Source organism: Stigmatopora argus, chromosome 8 (assembly GCF_051989625.1).
Source record: "Stigmatopora argus isolate UIUO_Sarg chromosome 8, RoL_Sarg_1.0, whole genome shotgun sequence".
Lineage (NCBI taxonomy): Eukaryota > Metazoa > Chordata > Actinopteri > Syngnathiformes > Syngnathidae > Stigmatopora > Stigmatopora argus.
Genome location: NC_135394.1, coordinates 1,814,773 through 1,832,628, shown reverse-complemented (window position 1 = coordinate 1,832,628; position 17,856 = coordinate 1,814,773). Strand labels below are relative to the sequence as shown.

General features: G+C 39.8%; 40 non-coding genes across 40 annotated transcripts; all 40 read right to left on the bottom strand.

Moving 5' to 3' along the window:
• Positions 1-84: 84 nt before the first annotated feature.
• On the bottom strand, positions 85-156 carry trnaq-cug (transfer RNA glutamine (anticodon CUG)). The gene has a single exon. It is a non-coding gene; the product is annotated as a tRNA-Gln (tRNA).
• Positions 157-742: 586 nt separating this feature from the next.
• On the bottom strand, positions 743-815 carry trnaq-uug (transfer RNA glutamine (anticodon UUG)). The gene has a single exon. It is a non-coding gene; the product is annotated as a tRNA-Gln (tRNA).
• A 256-nt stretch (positions 816-1,071) lies between these two features.
• trnaq-cug (transfer RNA glutamine (anticodon CUG)) lies at positions 1,072-1,143 on the bottom strand. Its single transcript has one exon. It is a non-coding gene; the product is annotated as a tRNA-Gln (tRNA).
• Positions 1,144-1,718: 575 nt separating this feature from the next.
• Positions 1,719-1,790, bottom strand: trnaq-cug (transfer RNA glutamine (anticodon CUG)). The gene has a single exon. It is a non-coding gene; the product is annotated as a tRNA-Gln (tRNA).
• A 256-nt stretch (positions 1,791-2,046) lies between these two features.
• trnaq-uug (transfer RNA glutamine (anticodon UUG)) lies at positions 2,047-2,118 on the bottom strand. Its single transcript has one exon. It is a non-coding gene; the product is annotated as a tRNA-Gln (tRNA).
• A 257-nt stretch (positions 2,119-2,375) lies between these two features.
• Positions 2,376-2,447, bottom strand: trnaq-cug (transfer RNA glutamine (anticodon CUG)). The gene has a single exon. It is a non-coding gene; the product is annotated as a tRNA-Gln (tRNA).
• A 247-nt stretch (positions 2,448-2,694) lies between these two features.
• Positions 2,695-2,766, bottom strand: trnaq-cug (transfer RNA glutamine (anticodon CUG)). The gene has a single exon. It is a non-coding gene; the product is annotated as a tRNA-Gln (tRNA).
• Positions 2,767-3,014: 248 nt separating this feature from the next.
• trnaq-uug (transfer RNA glutamine (anticodon UUG)) lies at positions 3,015-3,086 on the bottom strand. Its single transcript has one exon. It is a non-coding gene; the product is annotated as a tRNA-Gln (tRNA).
• Positions 3,087-3,341: 255 nt separating this feature from the next.
• On the bottom strand, positions 3,342-3,413 carry trnaq-cug (transfer RNA glutamine (anticodon CUG)). The gene has a single exon. It is a non-coding gene; the product is annotated as a tRNA-Gln (tRNA).
• A 586-nt stretch (positions 3,414-3,999) lies between these two features.
• Positions 4,000-4,072, bottom strand: trnaq-uug (transfer RNA glutamine (anticodon UUG)). Its single transcript has one exon. It is a non-coding gene; the product is annotated as a tRNA-Gln (tRNA).
• A 256-nt stretch (positions 4,073-4,328) lies between these two features.
• trnaq-cug (transfer RNA glutamine (anticodon CUG)) lies at positions 4,329-4,400 on the bottom strand. Its single transcript has one exon. It is a non-coding gene; the product is annotated as a tRNA-Gln (tRNA).
• A 575-nt stretch (positions 4,401-4,975) lies between these two features.
• trnaq-cug (transfer RNA glutamine (anticodon CUG)) lies at positions 4,976-5,047 on the bottom strand. The gene has a single exon. It is a non-coding gene; the product is annotated as a tRNA-Gln (tRNA).
• A 256-nt stretch (positions 5,048-5,303) lies between these two features.
• Positions 5,304-5,375, bottom strand: trnaq-uug (transfer RNA glutamine (anticodon UUG)). Its single transcript has one exon. It is a non-coding gene; the product is annotated as a tRNA-Gln (tRNA).
• A 257-nt stretch (positions 5,376-5,632) lies between these two features.
• Positions 5,633-5,704, bottom strand: trnaq-cug (transfer RNA glutamine (anticodon CUG)). Its single transcript has one exon. It is a non-coding gene; the product is annotated as a tRNA-Gln (tRNA).
• A 248-nt stretch (positions 5,705-5,952) lies between these two features.
• On the bottom strand, positions 5,953-6,024 carry trnaq-cug (transfer RNA glutamine (anticodon CUG)). Its single transcript has one exon. It is a non-coding gene; the product is annotated as a tRNA-Gln (tRNA).
• A 256-nt stretch (positions 6,025-6,280) lies between these two features.
• Positions 6,281-6,352, bottom strand: trnaq-uug (transfer RNA glutamine (anticodon UUG)). Its single transcript has one exon. It is a non-coding gene; the product is annotated as a tRNA-Gln (tRNA).
• A 257-nt stretch (positions 6,353-6,609) lies between these two features.
• Positions 6,610-6,681, bottom strand: trnaq-cug (transfer RNA glutamine (anticodon CUG)). The gene has a single exon. It is a non-coding gene; the product is annotated as a tRNA-Gln (tRNA).
• Positions 6,682-6,929: 248 nt separating this feature from the next.
• Positions 6,930-7,001, bottom strand: trnaq-uug (transfer RNA glutamine (anticodon UUG)). Its single transcript has one exon. It is a non-coding gene; the product is annotated as a tRNA-Gln (tRNA).
• A 255-nt stretch (positions 7,002-7,256) lies between these two features.
• Positions 7,257-7,328, bottom strand: trnaq-cug (transfer RNA glutamine (anticodon CUG)). The gene has a single exon. It is a non-coding gene; the product is annotated as a tRNA-Gln (tRNA).
• A 257-nt stretch (positions 7,329-7,585) lies between these two features.
• Positions 7,586-7,657, bottom strand: trnaq-uug (transfer RNA glutamine (anticodon UUG)). Its single transcript has one exon. It is a non-coding gene; the product is annotated as a tRNA-Gln (tRNA).
• Positions 7,658-7,913: 256 nt separating this feature from the next.
• Positions 7,914-7,985, bottom strand: trnaq-uug (transfer RNA glutamine (anticodon UUG)). Its single transcript has one exon. It is a non-coding gene; the product is annotated as a tRNA-Gln (tRNA).
• Positions 7,986-8,569: 584 nt separating this feature from the next.
• Positions 8,570-8,641, bottom strand: trnaq-uug (transfer RNA glutamine (anticodon UUG)). The gene has a single exon. It is a non-coding gene; the product is annotated as a tRNA-Gln (tRNA).
• Positions 8,642-11,025: 2,384 nt separating this feature from the next.
• Positions 11,026-11,097, bottom strand: trnaq-uug (transfer RNA glutamine (anticodon UUG)). Its single transcript has one exon. It is a non-coding gene; the product is annotated as a tRNA-Gln (tRNA).
• Positions 11,098-11,345: 248 nt separating this feature from the next.
• Positions 11,346-11,417, bottom strand: trnaq-uug (transfer RNA glutamine (anticodon UUG)). The gene has a single exon. It is a non-coding gene; the product is annotated as a tRNA-Gln (tRNA).
• A 256-nt stretch (positions 11,418-11,673) lies between these two features.
• Positions 11,674-11,745, bottom strand: trnaq-uug (transfer RNA glutamine (anticodon UUG)). Its single transcript has one exon. It is a non-coding gene; the product is annotated as a tRNA-Gln (tRNA).
• Positions 11,746-12,000: 255 nt separating this feature from the next.
• trnaq-cug (transfer RNA glutamine (anticodon CUG)) lies at positions 12,001-12,072 on the bottom strand. The gene has a single exon. It is a non-coding gene; the product is annotated as a tRNA-Gln (tRNA).
• Positions 12,073-12,657: 585 nt separating this feature from the next.
• Positions 12,658-12,729, bottom strand: trnaq-cug (transfer RNA glutamine (anticodon CUG)). The gene has a single exon. It is a non-coding gene; the product is annotated as a tRNA-Gln (tRNA).
• Positions 12,730-12,976: 247 nt separating this feature from the next.
• On the bottom strand, positions 12,977-13,048 carry trnaq-cug (transfer RNA glutamine (anticodon CUG)). Its single transcript has one exon. It is a non-coding gene; the product is annotated as a tRNA-Gln (tRNA).
• A 248-nt stretch (positions 13,049-13,296) lies between these two features.
• trnaq-uug (transfer RNA glutamine (anticodon UUG)) lies at positions 13,297-13,368 on the bottom strand. Its single transcript has one exon. It is a non-coding gene; the product is annotated as a tRNA-Gln (tRNA).
• Positions 13,369-13,623: 255 nt separating this feature from the next.
• Positions 13,624-13,695, bottom strand: trnaq-cug (transfer RNA glutamine (anticodon CUG)). Its single transcript has one exon. It is a non-coding gene; the product is annotated as a tRNA-Gln (tRNA).
• A 257-nt stretch (positions 13,696-13,952) lies between these two features.
• trnaq-cug (transfer RNA glutamine (anticodon CUG)) lies at positions 13,953-14,024 on the bottom strand. Its single transcript has one exon. It is a non-coding gene; the product is annotated as a tRNA-Gln (tRNA).
• Positions 14,025-14,272: 248 nt separating this feature from the next.
• trnaq-cug (transfer RNA glutamine (anticodon CUG)) lies at positions 14,273-14,344 on the bottom strand. The gene has a single exon. It is a non-coding gene; the product is annotated as a tRNA-Gln (tRNA).
• Positions 14,345-14,600: 256 nt separating this feature from the next.
• On the bottom strand, positions 14,601-14,672 carry trnaq-uug (transfer RNA glutamine (anticodon UUG)). The gene has a single exon. It is a non-coding gene; the product is annotated as a tRNA-Gln (tRNA).
• Positions 14,673-14,929: 257 nt separating this feature from the next.
• On the bottom strand, positions 14,930-15,001 carry trnaq-cug (transfer RNA glutamine (anticodon CUG)). The gene has a single exon. It is a non-coding gene; the product is annotated as a tRNA-Gln (tRNA).
• A 575-nt stretch (positions 15,002-15,576) lies between these two features.
• Positions 15,577-15,648, bottom strand: trnaq-cug (transfer RNA glutamine (anticodon CUG)). The gene has a single exon. It is a non-coding gene; the product is annotated as a tRNA-Gln (tRNA).
• Positions 15,649-15,895: 247 nt separating this feature from the next.
• On the bottom strand, positions 15,896-15,967 carry trnaq-uug (transfer RNA glutamine (anticodon UUG)). The gene has a single exon. It is a non-coding gene; the product is annotated as a tRNA-Gln (tRNA).
• Positions 15,968-16,224: 257 nt separating this feature from the next.
• On the bottom strand, positions 16,225-16,296 carry trnaq-uug (transfer RNA glutamine (anticodon UUG)). Its single transcript has one exon. It is a non-coding gene; the product is annotated as a tRNA-Gln (tRNA).
• Positions 16,297-16,872: 576 nt separating this feature from the next.
• Positions 16,873-16,944, bottom strand: trnaq-uug (transfer RNA glutamine (anticodon UUG)). The gene has a single exon. It is a non-coding gene; the product is annotated as a tRNA-Gln (tRNA).
• Positions 16,945-17,199: 255 nt separating this feature from the next.
• Positions 17,200-17,271, bottom strand: trnaq-cug (transfer RNA glutamine (anticodon CUG)). The gene has a single exon. It is a non-coding gene; the product is annotated as a tRNA-Gln (tRNA).
• A 257-nt stretch (positions 17,272-17,528) lies between these two features.
• trnaq-uug (transfer RNA glutamine (anticodon UUG)) lies at positions 17,529-17,600 on the bottom strand. The gene has a single exon. It is a non-coding gene; the product is annotated as a tRNA-Gln (tRNA).
• Positions 17,601-17,856: the final 256 nt, after the last annotated feature.

Below are 17,856 nucleotides of genomic sequence, written 5' to 3'. Positions count from 1 at the left end.
ATAGCATGGGTTGTGATTGAACTCACTTAAAAGTAACTGCAGACATTAACTGTGCTTCAGTTCATGGAGGTTGCAAAGCATGTTAGGTTCCACTGAGACTTGAACTCAGATTGCTGGATTCAGAGCCCAGAGTGCTAACCATTACACCACGGAACCCTGATATATGAGGTCAAAGTAAGATTGTATAATCTATTTTCTGACAGCGTAGAAATCCTGTTTGTCATTTTTTATTTGTTGGTGCAGGTAACATCAACATGTTAGGTTGGTCTTGGAGTGTAACTCTGATCAATGGATTGAGAATTCAGAATGCTAAGAAATACTTTTTGAAAATAGGATGGGTAGGGTTTGCACTTACGCAATAGAAACTGCTGCCTTTGAATGCGCTTCAGCTCCTACAGGTAGCATATCTTGTCAGGTTCCACCGGGACTTGAACTCGGATCACTGGATTCAAATTCCAGAGTGCTTACCATTACACCATGGAAACCTGATATACAAAGTTAAAGTAAGATTGTATAATCTATTTTCTGACAGCGTAGAAATCCTGTTTGTCATTATTTATTTGCTGGTGCAGGTAACATAAACATGTTAGGTTGGTCTTGGAGTTAAATTCTGATCAATGGATTGAGAATTCAGAATGCTAAGAAATACTACTTCAAAATAGGATGGGTAGGGTTTGTACTTACGCAATAGAAACTGTTGCCTTTAAATGTACTTCAGCTCCTACAGGTAACAAATCTTGTCAGGTTCCACCGAGACTTGAACTCGGATCACTGGATTCAAATTCCAGAGTGCTTACCATTACACCATGGAAACCTGATATACAAAGTTAAAGTAAGATTGTATAATCTATTTTCTGACAGCGTAGAAATCCTGTTTGTCATTGTTTATTTGCTGGTGCAGGTAACATAAACATGTTAGGTTGGTCTTGGAGTTAAATTCTGATCAATGGATTGAGAATTCAGAATGCTAAGAAATACTACTTCAAAATAGGATGGGTAGGGTTTGTACTTACGCAATAGAAACTGTTGCCTTTAAATGTACTTCAGCTCCTACAGGTAACAAATCTTGTCAGGTTCCACCGAGATTTGAACTCGGATCACTGGATTCAGAGCCCAGAGTGCTAACCATTACACCATGGAACCTTGATAAAAGTATGATTGTATAATCTATTTTCTTACAGCGTAGAAATTCTGTTTGTCATTGTTCATTTGCTGGTGCAGGTAACATCAACATGTTAAGTTGGTCTTGGAGTTAAACTTAGATCAATGGACTGAGAATGCAGAATGCTAAGAAATACTACATGAAAATAGGATGGGTAGCCTTTGTACTTACGTAATAGAAATTGCTGCCTTTAAATGTGGTTCAGCTCCTACAGGTGGCATATCTTGTCAGGTTCCACCGAGACTTGAACTTGGATCCCTGGATTCAAAGTCCGGAGTGCTAACCATTACACCATGGAACGCTGATATACAAAGTTAAAGTAAGATTGTATAATCTATTTTCTGACAGCGTAGAAATCCTGTTTGGTATTGTTCATTTGCTGGTGAAGGTAACATCATTATGTAAGGTTGGTCTTGGAGTTAAACTCATCAATGGATTCAGAATCCACAATGGTAAGAAACACTACATGAAAATAGCATGGGTTGTGTTTGAACTCACTTAAAAGTAACTGCAGACATTAACTGTGCTTCAGTTCATGGAGGTTGCAAAGCATGTTAGGTTCCACTGAGACTTGAACTCAGATTGCTGGATTCAGAGCCCAGAGTGCTAACCATTACACCATGGAACCCTGATATATGCGGTCAAAGTAAGATTGTATAATCTATTTTCTGACAGCGTAGAAATCCTGTTTGTCATTTTTTATTTGTTGGTGCAGGTAACATCAACATGTTAGGTTGGTCTTGGAGTTAACTCAGATCAATGGACTGAGAATGCAGAATGCTAAGAAATACAACATCAAAATACGATGGGTGGGCTTTGTACTTTCGCAATAGAAACTGCTGCCTTTGAATGTGCTTCAGCTCCTACAGGTAGCATATCTTGTCAGGTTCCACCGAGACTTGAACTCGGATCACTGGATTCAAAGTCCAGAGTGCTAACCATTACACCATGGAACCCTGATATACAAAGTTAAAGTAAGATTGTATAATCTATTTTCTGACAGCGTAGAAATCCTGTTTGTCATTGTTTATTTGCTGGTGCAGGTAACATAGACATGTTAGGTTGGTCTTGGAGTTAAATTCTGATCAATGGATTGAGAATTCAGAATGCTAAGAAATACTACTTCAAAATAGAATGGGTAGGGTTTGTACTTACGCAATAGAAACTGCTGCCTTTAAATGTACTTCAGCTCCTACAGGTAACAAATCTTGTCAGGTTCCACCGAGACTTGAACTCGGATCACTGGATTCAGAGCCCAGAGTGCTAACCATTCCACCATGGAACCCTGATAAAAATATGATTGTATAATCTATTTTCTGACAGCGTAGAAATTCTGTTTGTCATTGTTCATTAGCTGGTGCAGGTAACATCAACATGTTAGGTTGGTCTTGGAGTTAACTCAGATCAATGGACTGAGAATGCAGAATGCTAAGAAATACTACATGAAAATATGATGGGTAGGCTTTGTACTTACGCAATAGAAAATGCTGCCTTTGACTGTGCTTCAGCTCCTACAGGTAGCATATCATGTCAGGTTCCACCAAGACTTGAACTCGGATCACTGGATTCAGAACCCAGAGTGCTAACCATTACACCATGGAACCCTGGTAAATATATGATTGTATAATCTATTTTCTGACAGCGTAAAAATTCTGTTTGTCATTGTTCATTTGCTGGTGCAGGTAACATCAACATGTTAGGTTGGTCTTGGAGTTAAACTCAGATCAATGGACTGAGAATGCAGAATGCTAAGAAATACTACATGAAAATAGGATGGGTAGGCTTTGTACTTACATAATAGAAATTGCTGCCTTTAAATGTGCTTCAGCTCCTACAGGTAGCATATCTTGTCAGGTTCCACCGAGACTTGAACTTGGATCACTAGATTCAAAGTCCAGAGTGCTAACCATTACACCATGGAACCCTTATATACAAAGTCAAAGTAAGATTGTATAATCTATTTTCTGACAGCATAGAAATCCTGTTTGGTATTGTTCATTTGCTGGTGCAGGTAACATCATTATGTAAGGTTGGTCTTGGAGTTAAACTCATCAATGGATTCAGAATCCACAATGGTAAGAAACACTACATGAAAATAGCATGGGTTGTGATTGAACTCACTTAAAAGTAACTGCAGACATTAACTGTGCTTCAGTTCATGGAGGTTGAAAAGCATGTTAGGTTCCACTGAGACTTGAACTCAGATTGCTGGATTCAGAGCCCAGAGTGCTAACCATTACACCACGGAACCCTGATATATGAGGTCAAAGTAAGATTGTATAATCTATTTTCTGACAGCGTAGAAATCCTGTTTGTCATTTTTTATTTGTTGGTGCAGGTAACATCAACATGTTAGGTTGGTCTTGGAGTGTAACTCTGATCAATGGATTGAGAATTCAGAATGCTAAGAAATACTTTTTGAAAATAGGATGGGTAGGGTTTGCACTTACGCAATAGAAACTGCTGCCTTTGAATGCGCTTCAGCTCCTACAGGTAGCATATCTTGTCAGGTTCCACCGGGACTTGAACTCGGATCACTGGATTCAAATTCCAGAGTGCTTATCATTACACCATGGAAACCTGATATACAAAGTTAAAGTAAGATTGTATAATCTATTTTCTGACAGCGTAGAAATCCTGTTTGTCATTGTTTATTTGCTGGTGCAGGTAACATAAACATGTTAGGTTGGTCTTGGAGTTAAATTCTGATCAATGGATTGAGAATTCAGAATGCTAAGAAATACTACTTCAAAATAGGATGGGTAGGGTTTGTACTTACGCAATAGAAACTGTTGCCTTTAAATGTACTTCAGCTCCTACAGGTAACAAATCTTGTCAGGTTCCACCGAGACTTGAACTCGGATCACTGGATTCAAATTCCAGAGTGCTTACCATTACACCATGGAAACCTGATATACAAAGTTAAAGTAAGATTGTATAATCTATTTTCTGACAGCGTAGAAATCCTGTTTGTCATTGTTTATTTGCTGGTGCAGGTAACATAAACATGTTAGGTTGGTCTTGGAGTTAAATTCTGATCAATGGATTGAGAATTCAGAATGCTAAGAAATACTACTTCAAAATAGGATGGGTAGGGTTTGTACTTACGCAATAGAAACTGTTGCCTTTAAATGTACTTCAGCTCCTACAGGTAACAAATCTTGTCAGGTTCCACCGAGATTTGAACTCGGATCACTGGATTCAGAGCCCAGAGTGCTAACCATTACACCATGGAACCTTGATAAAATTATGATTGTATAATCTATTTTCTTACAGCGTAGAAATTCTGTTTGTCATTGTTCATTTGCTGGTGCAGGTAACATCAACATGTTAAGTTGGTCTTGGAGTTAAACTTAGATCAATGGACTGAGAATGCAGAATGCTAAGAAATACTACATGAAAATAGGATGGGTAGCCTTTGTACTTACGTAATAGAAATTGCTGCCTTTAAATGTGGTTCAGCTCCTACAGGTGGCATATCTTGTCAGGTTCCACCGAGACTTGAACTTGGATCCCTGGATTCAAAGTCCGGAGTGCTAACCATTACACCATGGAACGCTGATATACAAAGTTAAAGTAAGATTGTATAATCTATTTTCTGACAGCGTAGAAATCCTGTTTGGTATTGTTCATTTGCTGGTGAAGGTAACATCATTATGTAAGGTTGGTCTTGGAGTTAAACTCATCAATGGATTCAGAATCCACAATGGTAAGAAACACTACATGAAAATAGCATGGGTTGTGTTTGAACTCACTTAAACGTAACTGCAGACATTAACTGTGCTTCAGTTCATGGAGGTTGCAAAGCATGTTAGGTTCCACTGAGACTTGAACTCAGATTGCTGGATTCAGAGCCCAGAGTGCTAACCATTACACCATGGAACCCTGATATATGCGGTCAAAGTAAGATTGTATAATCTATTTTCTGACAGCGTAGAAATCCTGTTTGTCATTTTTTATTTGTTGGTGCAGGTAACATCAACATGTTAGGTTGGTCTTGGAGTTAACTCAGATCGATGGACTGAGAATGCAGAATGCTAAGAAATACAACATCAAAATACGATGGGTGGGCTTTGTACTTTCGCAATAGAAACTGCTGCCTTTGAATGTGCTTCAGCTCCTACAGGTAGCATATCTTGTCAGGTTCCACCGAGACTTGAACTCGGATCACTGGATTCAAAGTCCAGAGTGCTAACCATTACACCATGGAACCCTGATATACAAAGTTAAAGTAAGATTGTATAATCTATTTTCTGACAGCGTAGAAATCCTGTTTGTCATTGTTTATTTGCTGGTGCAGGTAACATAGACATGTTAGGTTGGTCTTGGAGTTAAATTCTGATCAATGGATTGAGAATTCAGAATGCTAAGAAATACTACTTCAAAATAGGATGGGTAGGGTTTGTACTTACGCAATAGAAACTGTTGCCTTTAAATGTACTTCAGCTCCTACAGGTACCAAATCTTGTCAGGTTCCACCGAGACTTGAACTCGGATAACTGGATTCAGAGCCCAGAGTGCTAACCATTACACCATGGAACCCTGATAAAAATATGATTGTATAATCTATTTTCTGACAGCGTAGAAATTCTGTTTGTCATTGTTCATTTGCTGGTGCAGGTAACATCAACATGTTAGGTTGGTCTTGGAGTTAAACTCAGATCAATGGACTGAGAATGCAGAATGCTAAGAAATACTACATGAAAATAGGATGGGTAGGCTTTGTACTTATATAATAGAAATTGCTGCCTTTAAATGTGCTTCAGCTCCTACAGGTAGCATATGTTGTCAGGTTCCACTGAGACTTGAACTCAGATTGCTGGATTCAGAGCCCAGAGTGCTAACCATTACACCATGGAACCCTGATATATGCGGTCAAAGTAAGATTGTATAATCTATTTTCTGACAGCGTAGAAATCCTGTTTGTCATTTTTTATTTGTTGGTGCAGGTAACATCAACATGTTAGGTTGGTCTTGGAGTTAACTCAGATCGATGGACTGAGAATGCAGAATGCTAAGAAATACAACATCAAAATACGATGGGTGGGCTTTGTACTTTCGCAATAGAAACTGCTGCCTTTGAATGTGCTTCAGCTCCTACAGGTAGCATATCTTGTCAGGTTCCACCGAGACTTGAACTCGGATCACTGGATTCAAAGTCCAGAGTGCTAACCATTACACCATGGAACCCTGATATACAAAGTTAAAGTAAGATTGTATAATCTATTTTCTGACAGCGTAGAAATCCTGTTTGTCATTGTTTATTTGCTGGTGCAGGTAACATAGACATGTTAGGTTGGTCTTGGAGTTAAATTCTGATCAATGGATTGAGAATTCAGAATGCTAAGAAATACTACTTCAAAATAGGATGGGTAGGGTTTGTACTTACGCAATAGAAACTGTTGCCTTTAAATGTACTTCAGCTCCTACAGGTACCAAATCTTGTCAGGTTCCACCGAGACTTGAACTCGGATAACTGGATTCAGAGCCCAGAGTGCTAACCATTACACCATGGAACCCTGATAAAAATATGATTGTATAATCTATTTTCTGACAGCGTAGAAATTCTGTTTGTCATTGTTCATTTGCTGGTGCAGGTAACATCAACATGTTAGGTTGGTCTTGGAGTTAAACTCAGATCAATGGACTGAGAATGCAGAATGCTAAGAAATACTACATGAAAATAGGATGGGTAGGCTTTGTACTTATATAATAGAAATTGCTGCCTTTAAATGTGCTTCAGCTCCTACAGGTAGCATATGTTGTCAGGTTCCACCGAGACTTGAACTTGGATCACTGGATTCAAAGTCCAGAGTGCTAACCATTACACCATGGAACCCTGATATACAAAGTTAAAGTAAGATTGTATAATCTATTTTCTGACAGCGTAGAAATCCTGTTTGGTATTGTTCATTTGCTGGTGCAGGTAACATCATTATGTAAGGTTGGTCTTGGAGTTAAACTCATCAATGGATTCAGAATCCACAATGGTAAGAAACACTACATGAAAATAGCACGGGTTGTGTTTGAACTCACTTAAAAGTAACTGCAGACATTAACTGTGCTTCAGTTCATGGAGGTTGCAAAGCATGTTAGGTTCCACTGAGACTTGAACTCAGATTGCTGGATTCAGAGCCCAGAGTGCTAACCATTACACCATGGAACCCTGATATATGCATTCAAAGTAAGATTGTATAATCTATTTTCTGACAGCGTAGAAATCCTGTTTGTCATTTTTTATTTGTTGGTGCAGGTAACATCAACATGTTAGGTTGGTCTTGGAGTGTAACTCTGATCAATGGATTGAGAATTCAGAATGCTAAGAAATACTACTTGAAAATAGGATGGGTAGGGTTTGCACTTACGCAATAGAAACTGCTGCCTTTGAATGTGCTTCAGCTCCTACAGGTAGCATATCTTGTCAGGTTCCACCGAGACTTGAACTCGGATCACTGGATTCAAAGTCCAGAGTGCTAACCATTACACCATGGAACCCTGATATACAAAGTTAAAGTAGGATTGTATAATCTATTTTCTGACAGCGTAGCAATCCTGTTTGTCATTGTTTATTTGCTGGTGCAGGTAACATAAACATGTTAGGTTGGTCTTGGAGTTAACTCAGATCAATGGACTGAGAATGCAGAATGCTAAGAAATACTACATGAAAATAGGATGGGTAGGCTTTGTACTTACGCAATAGAAACTGCTGCCTTTGCTTGTGCTTCAGCTCCTACAGGTAGCGTATCATGTCAGGTTCCACCGAGACTTGAACTCGGATCACTGGATTCAAAGCCCAGAGTGCTAACCATTACACCATGGAACCCTGATATACAAAGTTAAAGTAAGATTGTATAATCTATTTTCTGACAGCGTAGAAATCCTGTTTGGTATTGTTCATTTGCTGGTGCAGGTAACATCATTATGTAAGGTTGGTCTTGGAGTTAAACTCATCAATGGATTCAGAATCCACAATGGTAAGAAACACTACATGAAAATAGCATGGGTTGTGTTTGAACTCACTTAAAAGTAACTGCAGACATTAACTGTGCTTCAGTTCATGGAGGTTGCAAAGCATGTTAGGTTCCACTGAGACTTGAACTCAGATTGCTGGATTCAGAGCCCTGAGTGCTAACCATAACACCATGGAACCCTGATATATGCATTCAAAGTAAGATTGTATAATCTATTTTCTGACAGCGTAGAAATCCTGTTTGTCATTTTTTATTTGTTGGTGCAGGTAACATCAACATGTTAGGTTGGTCTTGGAGTGTAACTCTGATCAATGGATTGAGAATTCAGAATGCTAAGAAATACTACTTGAAAATAGGATGGGTAGGGTTTGCACTTACGCAATAGAAACTGCTGCCTTTGAATGTGCTTCAGCTCCTACAGGTAGCATATCTTGTCAGGTTCCACCGAGGCTTGAACTCGGATCACTGGATTCAAAGTCCAGAGTGCTAACCATTACACCATGGAACCCTGATATACAAATTTAAAGTAAGATTGTATAATCTATTTTCTGACAGCGTAGAAATCCTGTTTGTCATTGTTCATTTGCTGGTGCAGGTAACATCAACATGTTAGGTTGGTCTTGGAGTTAAACTCAGATCAATGGACTGAGAATGCAGAATGCTAAGAAATACTACATGAAAATAGGATGGGTAGGCTTTGTACTTACGTAATAGAAATTGCTGCCTTTAAATGCGCTTCAGCTCCTACAGGAAGTGCTAACCATTACACCATGGAACCCTGATATACAAAGTTAAAGTAAGATTGTATAATCTATTTTCTGACAGCGTAGAAATCCTGTTTGGTATTGTTCATTTGCTGGTGCAGGTAACATCATTATGTAAGGTTGGTCTTGGAGTTAAACTCATCAATGGATTCAGAATCCACAATGGTAAGAAACACTACATGAAAATAGCATGGGTTGTGTTTGAACTCACTTAAAAGTAACTGCAGACATTAACTGTGCTTCAGTTCATGGAGGTTGCAAAGCATGTTAGGCTCCACTGAGACTTGAACTCAGATTGCTGGATTCAGAGCCCAGAGTGCTAACCATTACACCAGGGGTCACCAAACTACGGCCCGCGGGCCAGATACGGCCCGCCGGCACATTTGGACCGGCCCTCTGAACAATACCAGAGACGCTATCGGAATTTTTTTTTTTTTTTATTTTTATTTTTTTTTTTTTTGGGATGCGGCCCGCTGGCACATTTGGACCGGCCTTCTGAACAATACCAGAGACGCTATCGGATTTTTTTTCCTATTTGGCCTTGAAGACTGGGACATTTTAATCTTGTGTTTGGTTCATTGCACCCCTGCTGAGCCCACAAATCATCCCAGTGAAGCGGGGCTTCGCATTGCTTCTTTGGTGACACGCGCGGGGAGAGTGTTTCCCGTTGATGCATGCGGGCACGTCCACCGTTGCATGCACGAGCAGTGTTACCGAGACATCTGGACGATCGCAGGTGAGGGCGGAGCCCTGGGACCATCGCGGACTATTCAAGCATATTAAAACTGCAACCTGTTTGAGAACGGAATAATGGCGAAAAAGTTAGGTGAGAGAAAAATTGATTCAGAATGCAGGATATTTAACCTGGAGTGGACAAACGATTATTTTTTTTGTTCAATGCAAAGAAAAGGCTGTTTGTCTCATTTGTCAAGAGACGGTGGCGGTATTCAAAGAATACAATCTTTGCCGACACTATGAATCCCGTCACAAAGACAAGTACGATAGATTGCAAGGCCAAATACGAGCAGACAAACTCTCAAAGCGAAAAAGTGGACTACTATCTCAGCAGAACCAGGCATCCGCTCGGGCCAGCTTTTGGGTTGCTAAATTGATAGCAAGCAGCGGTAAGCCTTTCACTGACGGAGAGTTTGTTAAGAAATGTATGGATACTGTCGCGGAGGAGGTGTGTCCCGAGAAGAAAGATGCATTTAATGCCGTAAGTCTGTCGGCGAGTACAATGACCAGACGCGTTGAAGAAATCGGGAGTAATGTATATGCCCAGCTGCAGCAGAAGACGAAATAATTTGACTTTTTTTCATTAGCACTGGATGAAAGCACGGACGTGCAAGACACAGCGCAACTGCTCATTTTTATTCGTGGAGTTAGCGCAAACTTTGAGATTTGCGAGGATCTGGCAGCCCTCCAAAGTCTCAAAGGGACTACAACGGGAGAGGATATTTTTGACAAAGTGTGCCAAACCATGGAGAAGTTGGACCTGGACTGGTCAAAGCTAGCTAGCATCACGACTGACGGGGCTCCTAGCATGGTGGCCGAAACTCGCGGTCTAATAATGGGACGCATGAACCGGGAGTTGGAAAAAAGGGGTCTCACCGCCCCGCTACGAGTCCACTGCCAAATTCACCACCAAGCACTGTGCTGCAAAATGTTGACGTGGGATTCTGTAATGACGGTTGTGGTGTCGTGCATAAACTTCAGAGCAAAGGGAGAAGATTGTGCATGGCACAACAGAAAGTTAATGTTCCATGGCTTTTTCTGTTACAAACTGACACCGGCCCCCCATCAGAGAAGGGAAAAGTTATGTGGCCCTCACAAGAAAAAGTTTGGGGACCCCTGCATTACACCATGGAACCCTGATATACGCATTCAAAGTAAGATTGTATAATCTATTTTCTGACAGCGTAGAAATCCTGTTTGTCATTTTTTATTTGTTGGTGCAGGTAACATCAACATGTTAGGTTGGTCTTGGAGTGTAACTCTGATCAATGGATTGAGAATTCAGAATGCTAAGAAATACTACTTGAAAATAGAATGGGTAGGGTTTGCACTTACGCAATAGAAACTGCTGCCTTTGAATGTGCTTCAGCTCCTACAGGTAGCATATCTTGTCAGGTTCCACCGAGACTTGAACTCGGATCCCTGGATTCAAAGCCCGGAGTGCTAACCATTACACCATGGAACCCTGATAAAATTATAATTGTATAATCTATTTTCTGACAGCGTAGAAATTCTGTTTGTCATTGTTCATTTGCTGGTGCAGGTAACATCAACATGTTAGGTTGGTCTTGGAGTTAAACTCAGATCAATGGACTGAGAATGCAGAATGCTAAGAAATACTACTTGAAAATAGGATGGGTAGGGTTTGCACTTACGCAATAGAAACTGCTGCCCTTGAATGTGCTTCAGCTCCTACAGGTAACATATCTTGTCAGGTTCCACCGAGACTTGAACTCGGATCACTGGATTCAAAGTCCAGAGTGCTTACCATTACACCATGGAACCTTGATATACAAAGTTAAAGTAAGATTGTATAATCTATTTTCTGACAGCGTACCAATCCTGTTTGTCATTGTTTATTTGCTGGTGCAGGTAACATAAACATGTTAGGTTGGTCTTGGAGTTAACTCAGATCAATGGACTGAGAATGCAGAATGATAAGAAATACTACATGAAAATAGGATGGGTAGGCTTTGTACTTACATAATAGAAATTGCTGCCTTTAAATGTGCTTCAGCTCCTACAGGTAGCATATCTTGTCAGGTTCCACCGAGACTTGAACTTGGATCACTAGATTCAAAGTCCAGAGTGCTAACCATTACACCATGGAACCCTGATATACAAAGTTAAATTAAGATTGTATAATCTATTTTCTGACAGCGTAGAAATCCTGTTTGGTATTGTTCATTTGCTGGTGCAGGTAACATCATTATGTAAGGTTGATCTTGGAGTTAAACTCATCAATGGATTCAGAATCCACAATGGTAAGAAACACTACATGAAAATAGCATGGGTTGTGTTTGAACTCACTTAAAAGTAACTGCAGACATTAACTGTGCTTCAGTTCATGGAGGTTGCAAAGCATGTTAGGTTCCACTGAGACTTGAACTCAGATTGCTGGATTCAGAGCCCAGAGTGCTAACCATTACACCACGGAACCCTGATATATGAGGTCAAAGTAAGATTGTATAATCTATTTTCTGACAGCGTAGAAATCCTGTTTGTCATTTTTTATTTGTTGGTGCAGGTAAAATCAACATGTTAGGTTGGTCTTGGAGTGTAACTCTGATCAATGGATTGAGAATTCAGAATGCTAAGAAATACTACTTGAAAATAGGATGGGTAGGGTTTGCACTTACGCAATAGAAACTGCTGCCTTTGAATGCGCTTCAGCTCCTACAGGTAGCATATCTTGTCAGGTTCCACCGGGACTTAACTCAGATCACTGGATCCAAATTCCAGAGTGCTAACCATTACACCATGGAAACCTGATATACAAAGTTAAAGTAAGATTGTATAATCTATTTTCTGACAGCGTAGAAATCCTGGATGTCATTGTTCATTTGCTGGTGCAGGTAACATCAACATGTTAAGTTGGTCTTGGAGGTGAACTAAGATCAATGGACTGAGAATGCAGAATGCTAAGAAATACTACATGAAAATAGGATGGGTAGCCTTTGTACTTACGTAATAGAAATTGCTGCCTTTAAATGTACTTCAGCTCCTACAGGTAACAAATCTTGTCAGGTTCCACCGAGACTTGACCTCGGATCACTGGATTCAGAGCCCAGAGTGCTAACCATTACACCATGGAACCCTGGTAAAAATATGATTGTATAATCTATTTTCTGACAGCGTAGAAATTCTGTTTGTCATTGTTCATTTGCTGGTGCAGGTAACATCAACATGTTAAGTTGGTCTTGGAGTTAACTCAGATCAATGGACTGAGAATGCAGAATGCTAAGAAATATTACATGAAAATATGATGGGTAGGCTTTGTACTTACAGAATAGAAACTGCTGCCTTTGATTGTACTTCAGCTCCTACAGGTAGCGTATCATGTCAGGTTCCACCGAGACTTGAACTCGGATCACTGTATTCAGAGCCCAGAGTGCTAACCATTACACCATGGAACCCTGGTAAAAATATGATTGTATAATCTATTTTCTGACAGCGTAGAAATTCTGTTTGTCATTGTTCATTTGCTGGTGCAGGTAACATCAACATGTTAGGTTGGTCTTGGAGTTAAACTCAGATCAATGGACTGAGAATGCAGAATGCTAAGAAATACTACATGAAAATAGGATGGGTAGGCTTTGTACTTACGTAATAGAAATTGCTGCCTTTAAATGCGCTTCAGCTCCTACAGGTAGCATATGTTGTCAGGTTCCACCGAGACTTGAACTTGGATCACTGGATTCAAAGTCCAGAGTGCTAACCATTACACCATGGAACCCTGATATACAAAGTTAAAGTAAGATTGTATAATCTATTTTCTGACAGCGTAGAAATCCTGTTTGGTATTGTTCATTTGCTGGTGCAGTTAACATCATTATGTAAGGTTGGTCTTGGAGTTAAACTCATCAATGGATTCAGAATCCACAATGGTAAGAAACACTACATGAAAATAGCATGGGTTGTGTTTGAACTCACTTAAAAGTAACTGCAGACATTAACTGTGCTTCAGTTCATGGAGGTTGCAAAGCATGTCAGGCTCCACTGAGACTTGAACTCAGATTGCTGGATTCAGAGCCCAGAGTGCTAACCATTACACCATGGAACCCTGATATATGCATTTAAAGTAAGATTGTATAATCTATTTTCTGACAGCGTAGAAATCCTGTTTGTCATTTTTTATTTGTTGGTGCAGGTAACATCAACATGTTAGGTTGGTCTTGGAGTGTAACTCTGATCAATGGATTGAGAATTCAGAATGCTAAGAAATACTACTTGAAAATAGAATGGGTAGGGTTTGCACTTACGCAATAGAAACTGCTGCCTTTGCATGTGCTTCACCTCCTACAGGTAGCATATCTTGTCAGGTTCCACCGAGACTTGAACTCGGATCACTGGATTCAGAGCCCAGAGTGCTAACCATTACACCATGGAACCCTGATAAAAACATGATTGTATAATCTATTTTCTGACAGCGTAGAAATTCTGTTTGTCATTGTTCATTTGCTGGTGCAGGTAACATCAACATGTTAGGTTGGTCTTGGAGTTAAACTCAGATCAATGGACTGAGAATGCAGAATGCTAAGAAATACTACTTGAAAATAGGATGGGTAGGGTTTGCACTTACGCAATAGAAACTGCTGCCCTTGAATGTGCTTCAGCTCCTACAGGTAACATATCTTGTCAGGTTCCACCGAGACTTGAACTCGGATCACTGGATTCAGAGTCCAGAGTGCTAACCATTACACCATGGAACCCTGATATACAAAGTTAAAGTAAGATTGTATAATCTATTTTTTGACAGCGTAGCAATCCTGTTTGTCATTGTTTATTTGCTGGTGCAGGTAACATAAACATGTTAGGTTGGTCTTGGAGTTAACTCAGATCAATGGACTGAGAATGCAGAATGCTAAGAAATACTACATGAAAATAGGATAGGTAGGCTTTGTACTTACGCAATAGAAACTGCTGCCTTTGATTGTGCTTCAGCTCCTACAGGTAGCGTATCATGTCAGGTTCCACTGAGACTTGATCTCAGATTACTGGATTCAAAGCCCAGAGTGCTAACCATTACACCACGGAACCCTGATATACAAAGTTAAAGTAAGATTGTATAATATATTTTCTGACAGCGTAGAATTCCTTTTTGTCATTGTTTATTTGCTGGTGCAGGTAACATAAACATGTTAGGTTGGTCTTGGAGTTAAATTCTGATCAATGGATTGAGAATTCAGAATGCTAAGAAATACTACTTCAAAATAGAATGGGTAGGGTTTGTACTTACGCAATAGAAACTGCTGCCTTTAAATGTACTTCAGCTCCTACAGGTAACAAATCTTGTCAGGTTCCACCGAGACTTGAACTCGGATCACTGGATTCAGAGCCCAGAGTGCCAACCATTACACCATGGAACCCTGTTAAAAATATGATTGTATAATCTATTTTCTGAGAGCGTAGAAATTCTGTTTGTCATTGTTCATTTGCTGGTGCAGGTAACATCAACATGTTAGGTTGGTCTTGGAGTTAAACTCATCAATGGATTCAGAATCCACAATGGTAAGAAACACTACATGAAAATAGCACGGGTTGTGTTTGAACTCACTTAAAAGTAACTGCAGATATTAACTGTGCTTCAGTTCATGGAGGTTGCAAAGCATGGTAGGTTCCACTGATACTTGAACTAAGATTGCTAAATTCAGAGCCAAGAGTGCTAACCATTACACCATGGAACCCTGAGATATGAGGTCAAAGTAATATTGTATAATCTATTTTCTGACAGCGTAGAAATCCTGTTTGTCATTTTTTATTTGTTGGTGCAGGTAACATCAACATGTTAGGTTGGTCTTGGAGTGTAACTCTGATCAATGGATTGAGAATTCAGAATGCTAAGAAATACTACTTGAAAATAGGATGGGTAGGGTTTGCACTTACGCAATAGAAACTGCTGCCTTTGAATGTGCTTCAGCTCCTACAGGTAGCATATCTTGTCAGGTTCCACCGAGACTTGAACTCGGATCACTGGATTCAGAGCCCAGAGTGCTAACCATTACACCATGGAACCCTGATAAAAATATGATTGTATAATCTATTTTCTGACAGCGTAGCAATCCTGTTTGTCATTGTTTATTTGCTGGTGCAGGTAACATAAACATGTTAGGTTGGTCTTGGAGTTAACTCAGATCAATGGACTGAGAATGAAGAATGCTAAGAAATACTACATGAAAATAGGATGGGTAGGCTTTGTACTTACGCAATAGAAACTGCTGCCTTTGATTGTGCTTCAGCTCCTACAGGTAGCGTATCATGTCAGGTTCCACCGAGACTTGAGCTCGGATCACTGGATTCAAAGCCCAGAGTGCTAACCATTACACCATGGAACCCTGATATACAAAGTTAAAGTAAGATTGTATAATCTATTTTCTGACAGCGTAGAAATCCTGTTTGTCATTGTTTATTTGCTGGTGCAGGTAACATCAACATGTTAGGTTGGTCTTGGAGTTAAACTCAGATCAATGGACTGAGAATGCAGAATGCTAAGAAATACTACTTGAAAATAGGATGGGTAGGGTTTGCACTTACGCAATAGAAACTGCTACCCTTGAATGTGCTTCAGCTCCTACAGGTAACATATCTTGTCAGGTTCCACCGGGACTTGAACTCGGATCACTGGATTCAAAGTCCAGAGTGCTAACCATTACACCATGGAACCCTGATATACAAAGTTAAAGTAAGATTGTATAATCTTTTTTCTGACAGCATAGCAATCCTGTTTGTCATTGTTTATTTGCTGGTGCAGGTAACATAAACATGTTAGGTTGGTCTTGGAGTTAAACTCAGATCAATGGATTGAGAATTCAGAATGCTAAGAAATACTACTTCAAAATAGAATGGGTAGGGTTTGTACTTACGCAATAGAAACTGCTGCCTTTGAATGTGCTTCAGCTCCTACATGTAGCATATCAGGTCAGGTTCCACCGAGACTTGAACTCAGATCACTGGGTTCAGAGCCCGAGTGCTAAACATTACACCATGGAACCCTGGTCAAAAGATGATTGTATAATCTATTTTCTGACAGCGTAGAAATTCTGTTTGTCATTGTTCATTTGCTGGTGCAGGTAACATCAACATGTTAGGTTGGTCTTGGAGTTAAACTCAGATCAATGGACTGAGAATGCAGAATGCTAAGAAATACTACATGAAAATAGGATGGGTAGCCTTTGTACTTACGTAATAGAAATTGCTGCCTTTAAATGTGCTTCAGCTCCTACAGGTAGCATATCTTGTCAGGTTCCACCGAGACTCGAACTTGGATCACTGGATTCAAAGTCCAGAGTGCTAACCATTACACCATGGAACCCTGATACACAAAGTTAAAGTAAGATTGTATAATCTATTTTCTGACAGCGTAGAAATCCTGTTTGGTATTGTTCATTTGCTGGTGCAGGTAACATCATTATGTAAGGTTGGTCTTGGAGTTAAACTCATCAATGGATTCAGAATCCACAATGGTAAGAAACACTACATGAAAATAGCATGGGTTGTGTTTGAACTCACTTAAAAGTAACTGCAGACATTAACTGTGCTTCAGTTCATGGAGGTTGCAAAGCATGTTAGGTTCCACTGAGGCTCGAACTCAGATTGCTGGATTCAGAGCCCAGAGTGCTAACCATTACACCATGGAACCCTGATATATGCACTCAAAGTAAGATTGTATAATCTATTTTCTGACAGCGTAGAAATCCTGTTTGTCATTTTTTTTTTGTTGGTGCAGGTAACATCAACATGTTAGGTTGGTCTTGGAGTGTAACTCTGATCAATGGATTGGGAATTCAGAATGCTAAGAAATACTACATGAAAATAGGATGGGTAGCCTTTGTACTTACGTAATAGAAATTGCTGCCTTTAAATGTGCTTCAGCTCCTACAGGTAGCATATCTTGTCAGGTTCCACCGAGACTCGAACTTGGATCACTGGATTCAAAGTCCAGAGCGCTAACCATTACACCATGGAACCCTGATATACAAATTTAAAGTAAGATTGTATAATCTATTTTCTGACAGCGTAGAAATCCTGTTTGTCATTTTTTATTTGTTGGTGCAGGTAACATCAACATGTTAGGTTGGTCTTGGAGTGTAACTCTGATCAATGGATTGAGAATTCAGAATGCTAAGAAATACTACTTGAAAATAGGATGGGTAGGGTTTGCACTTACGCAATAGAAACTGCTGCCTTTGAATGTGCTTCAGCTCCTACAGGTAGCATATCTTGT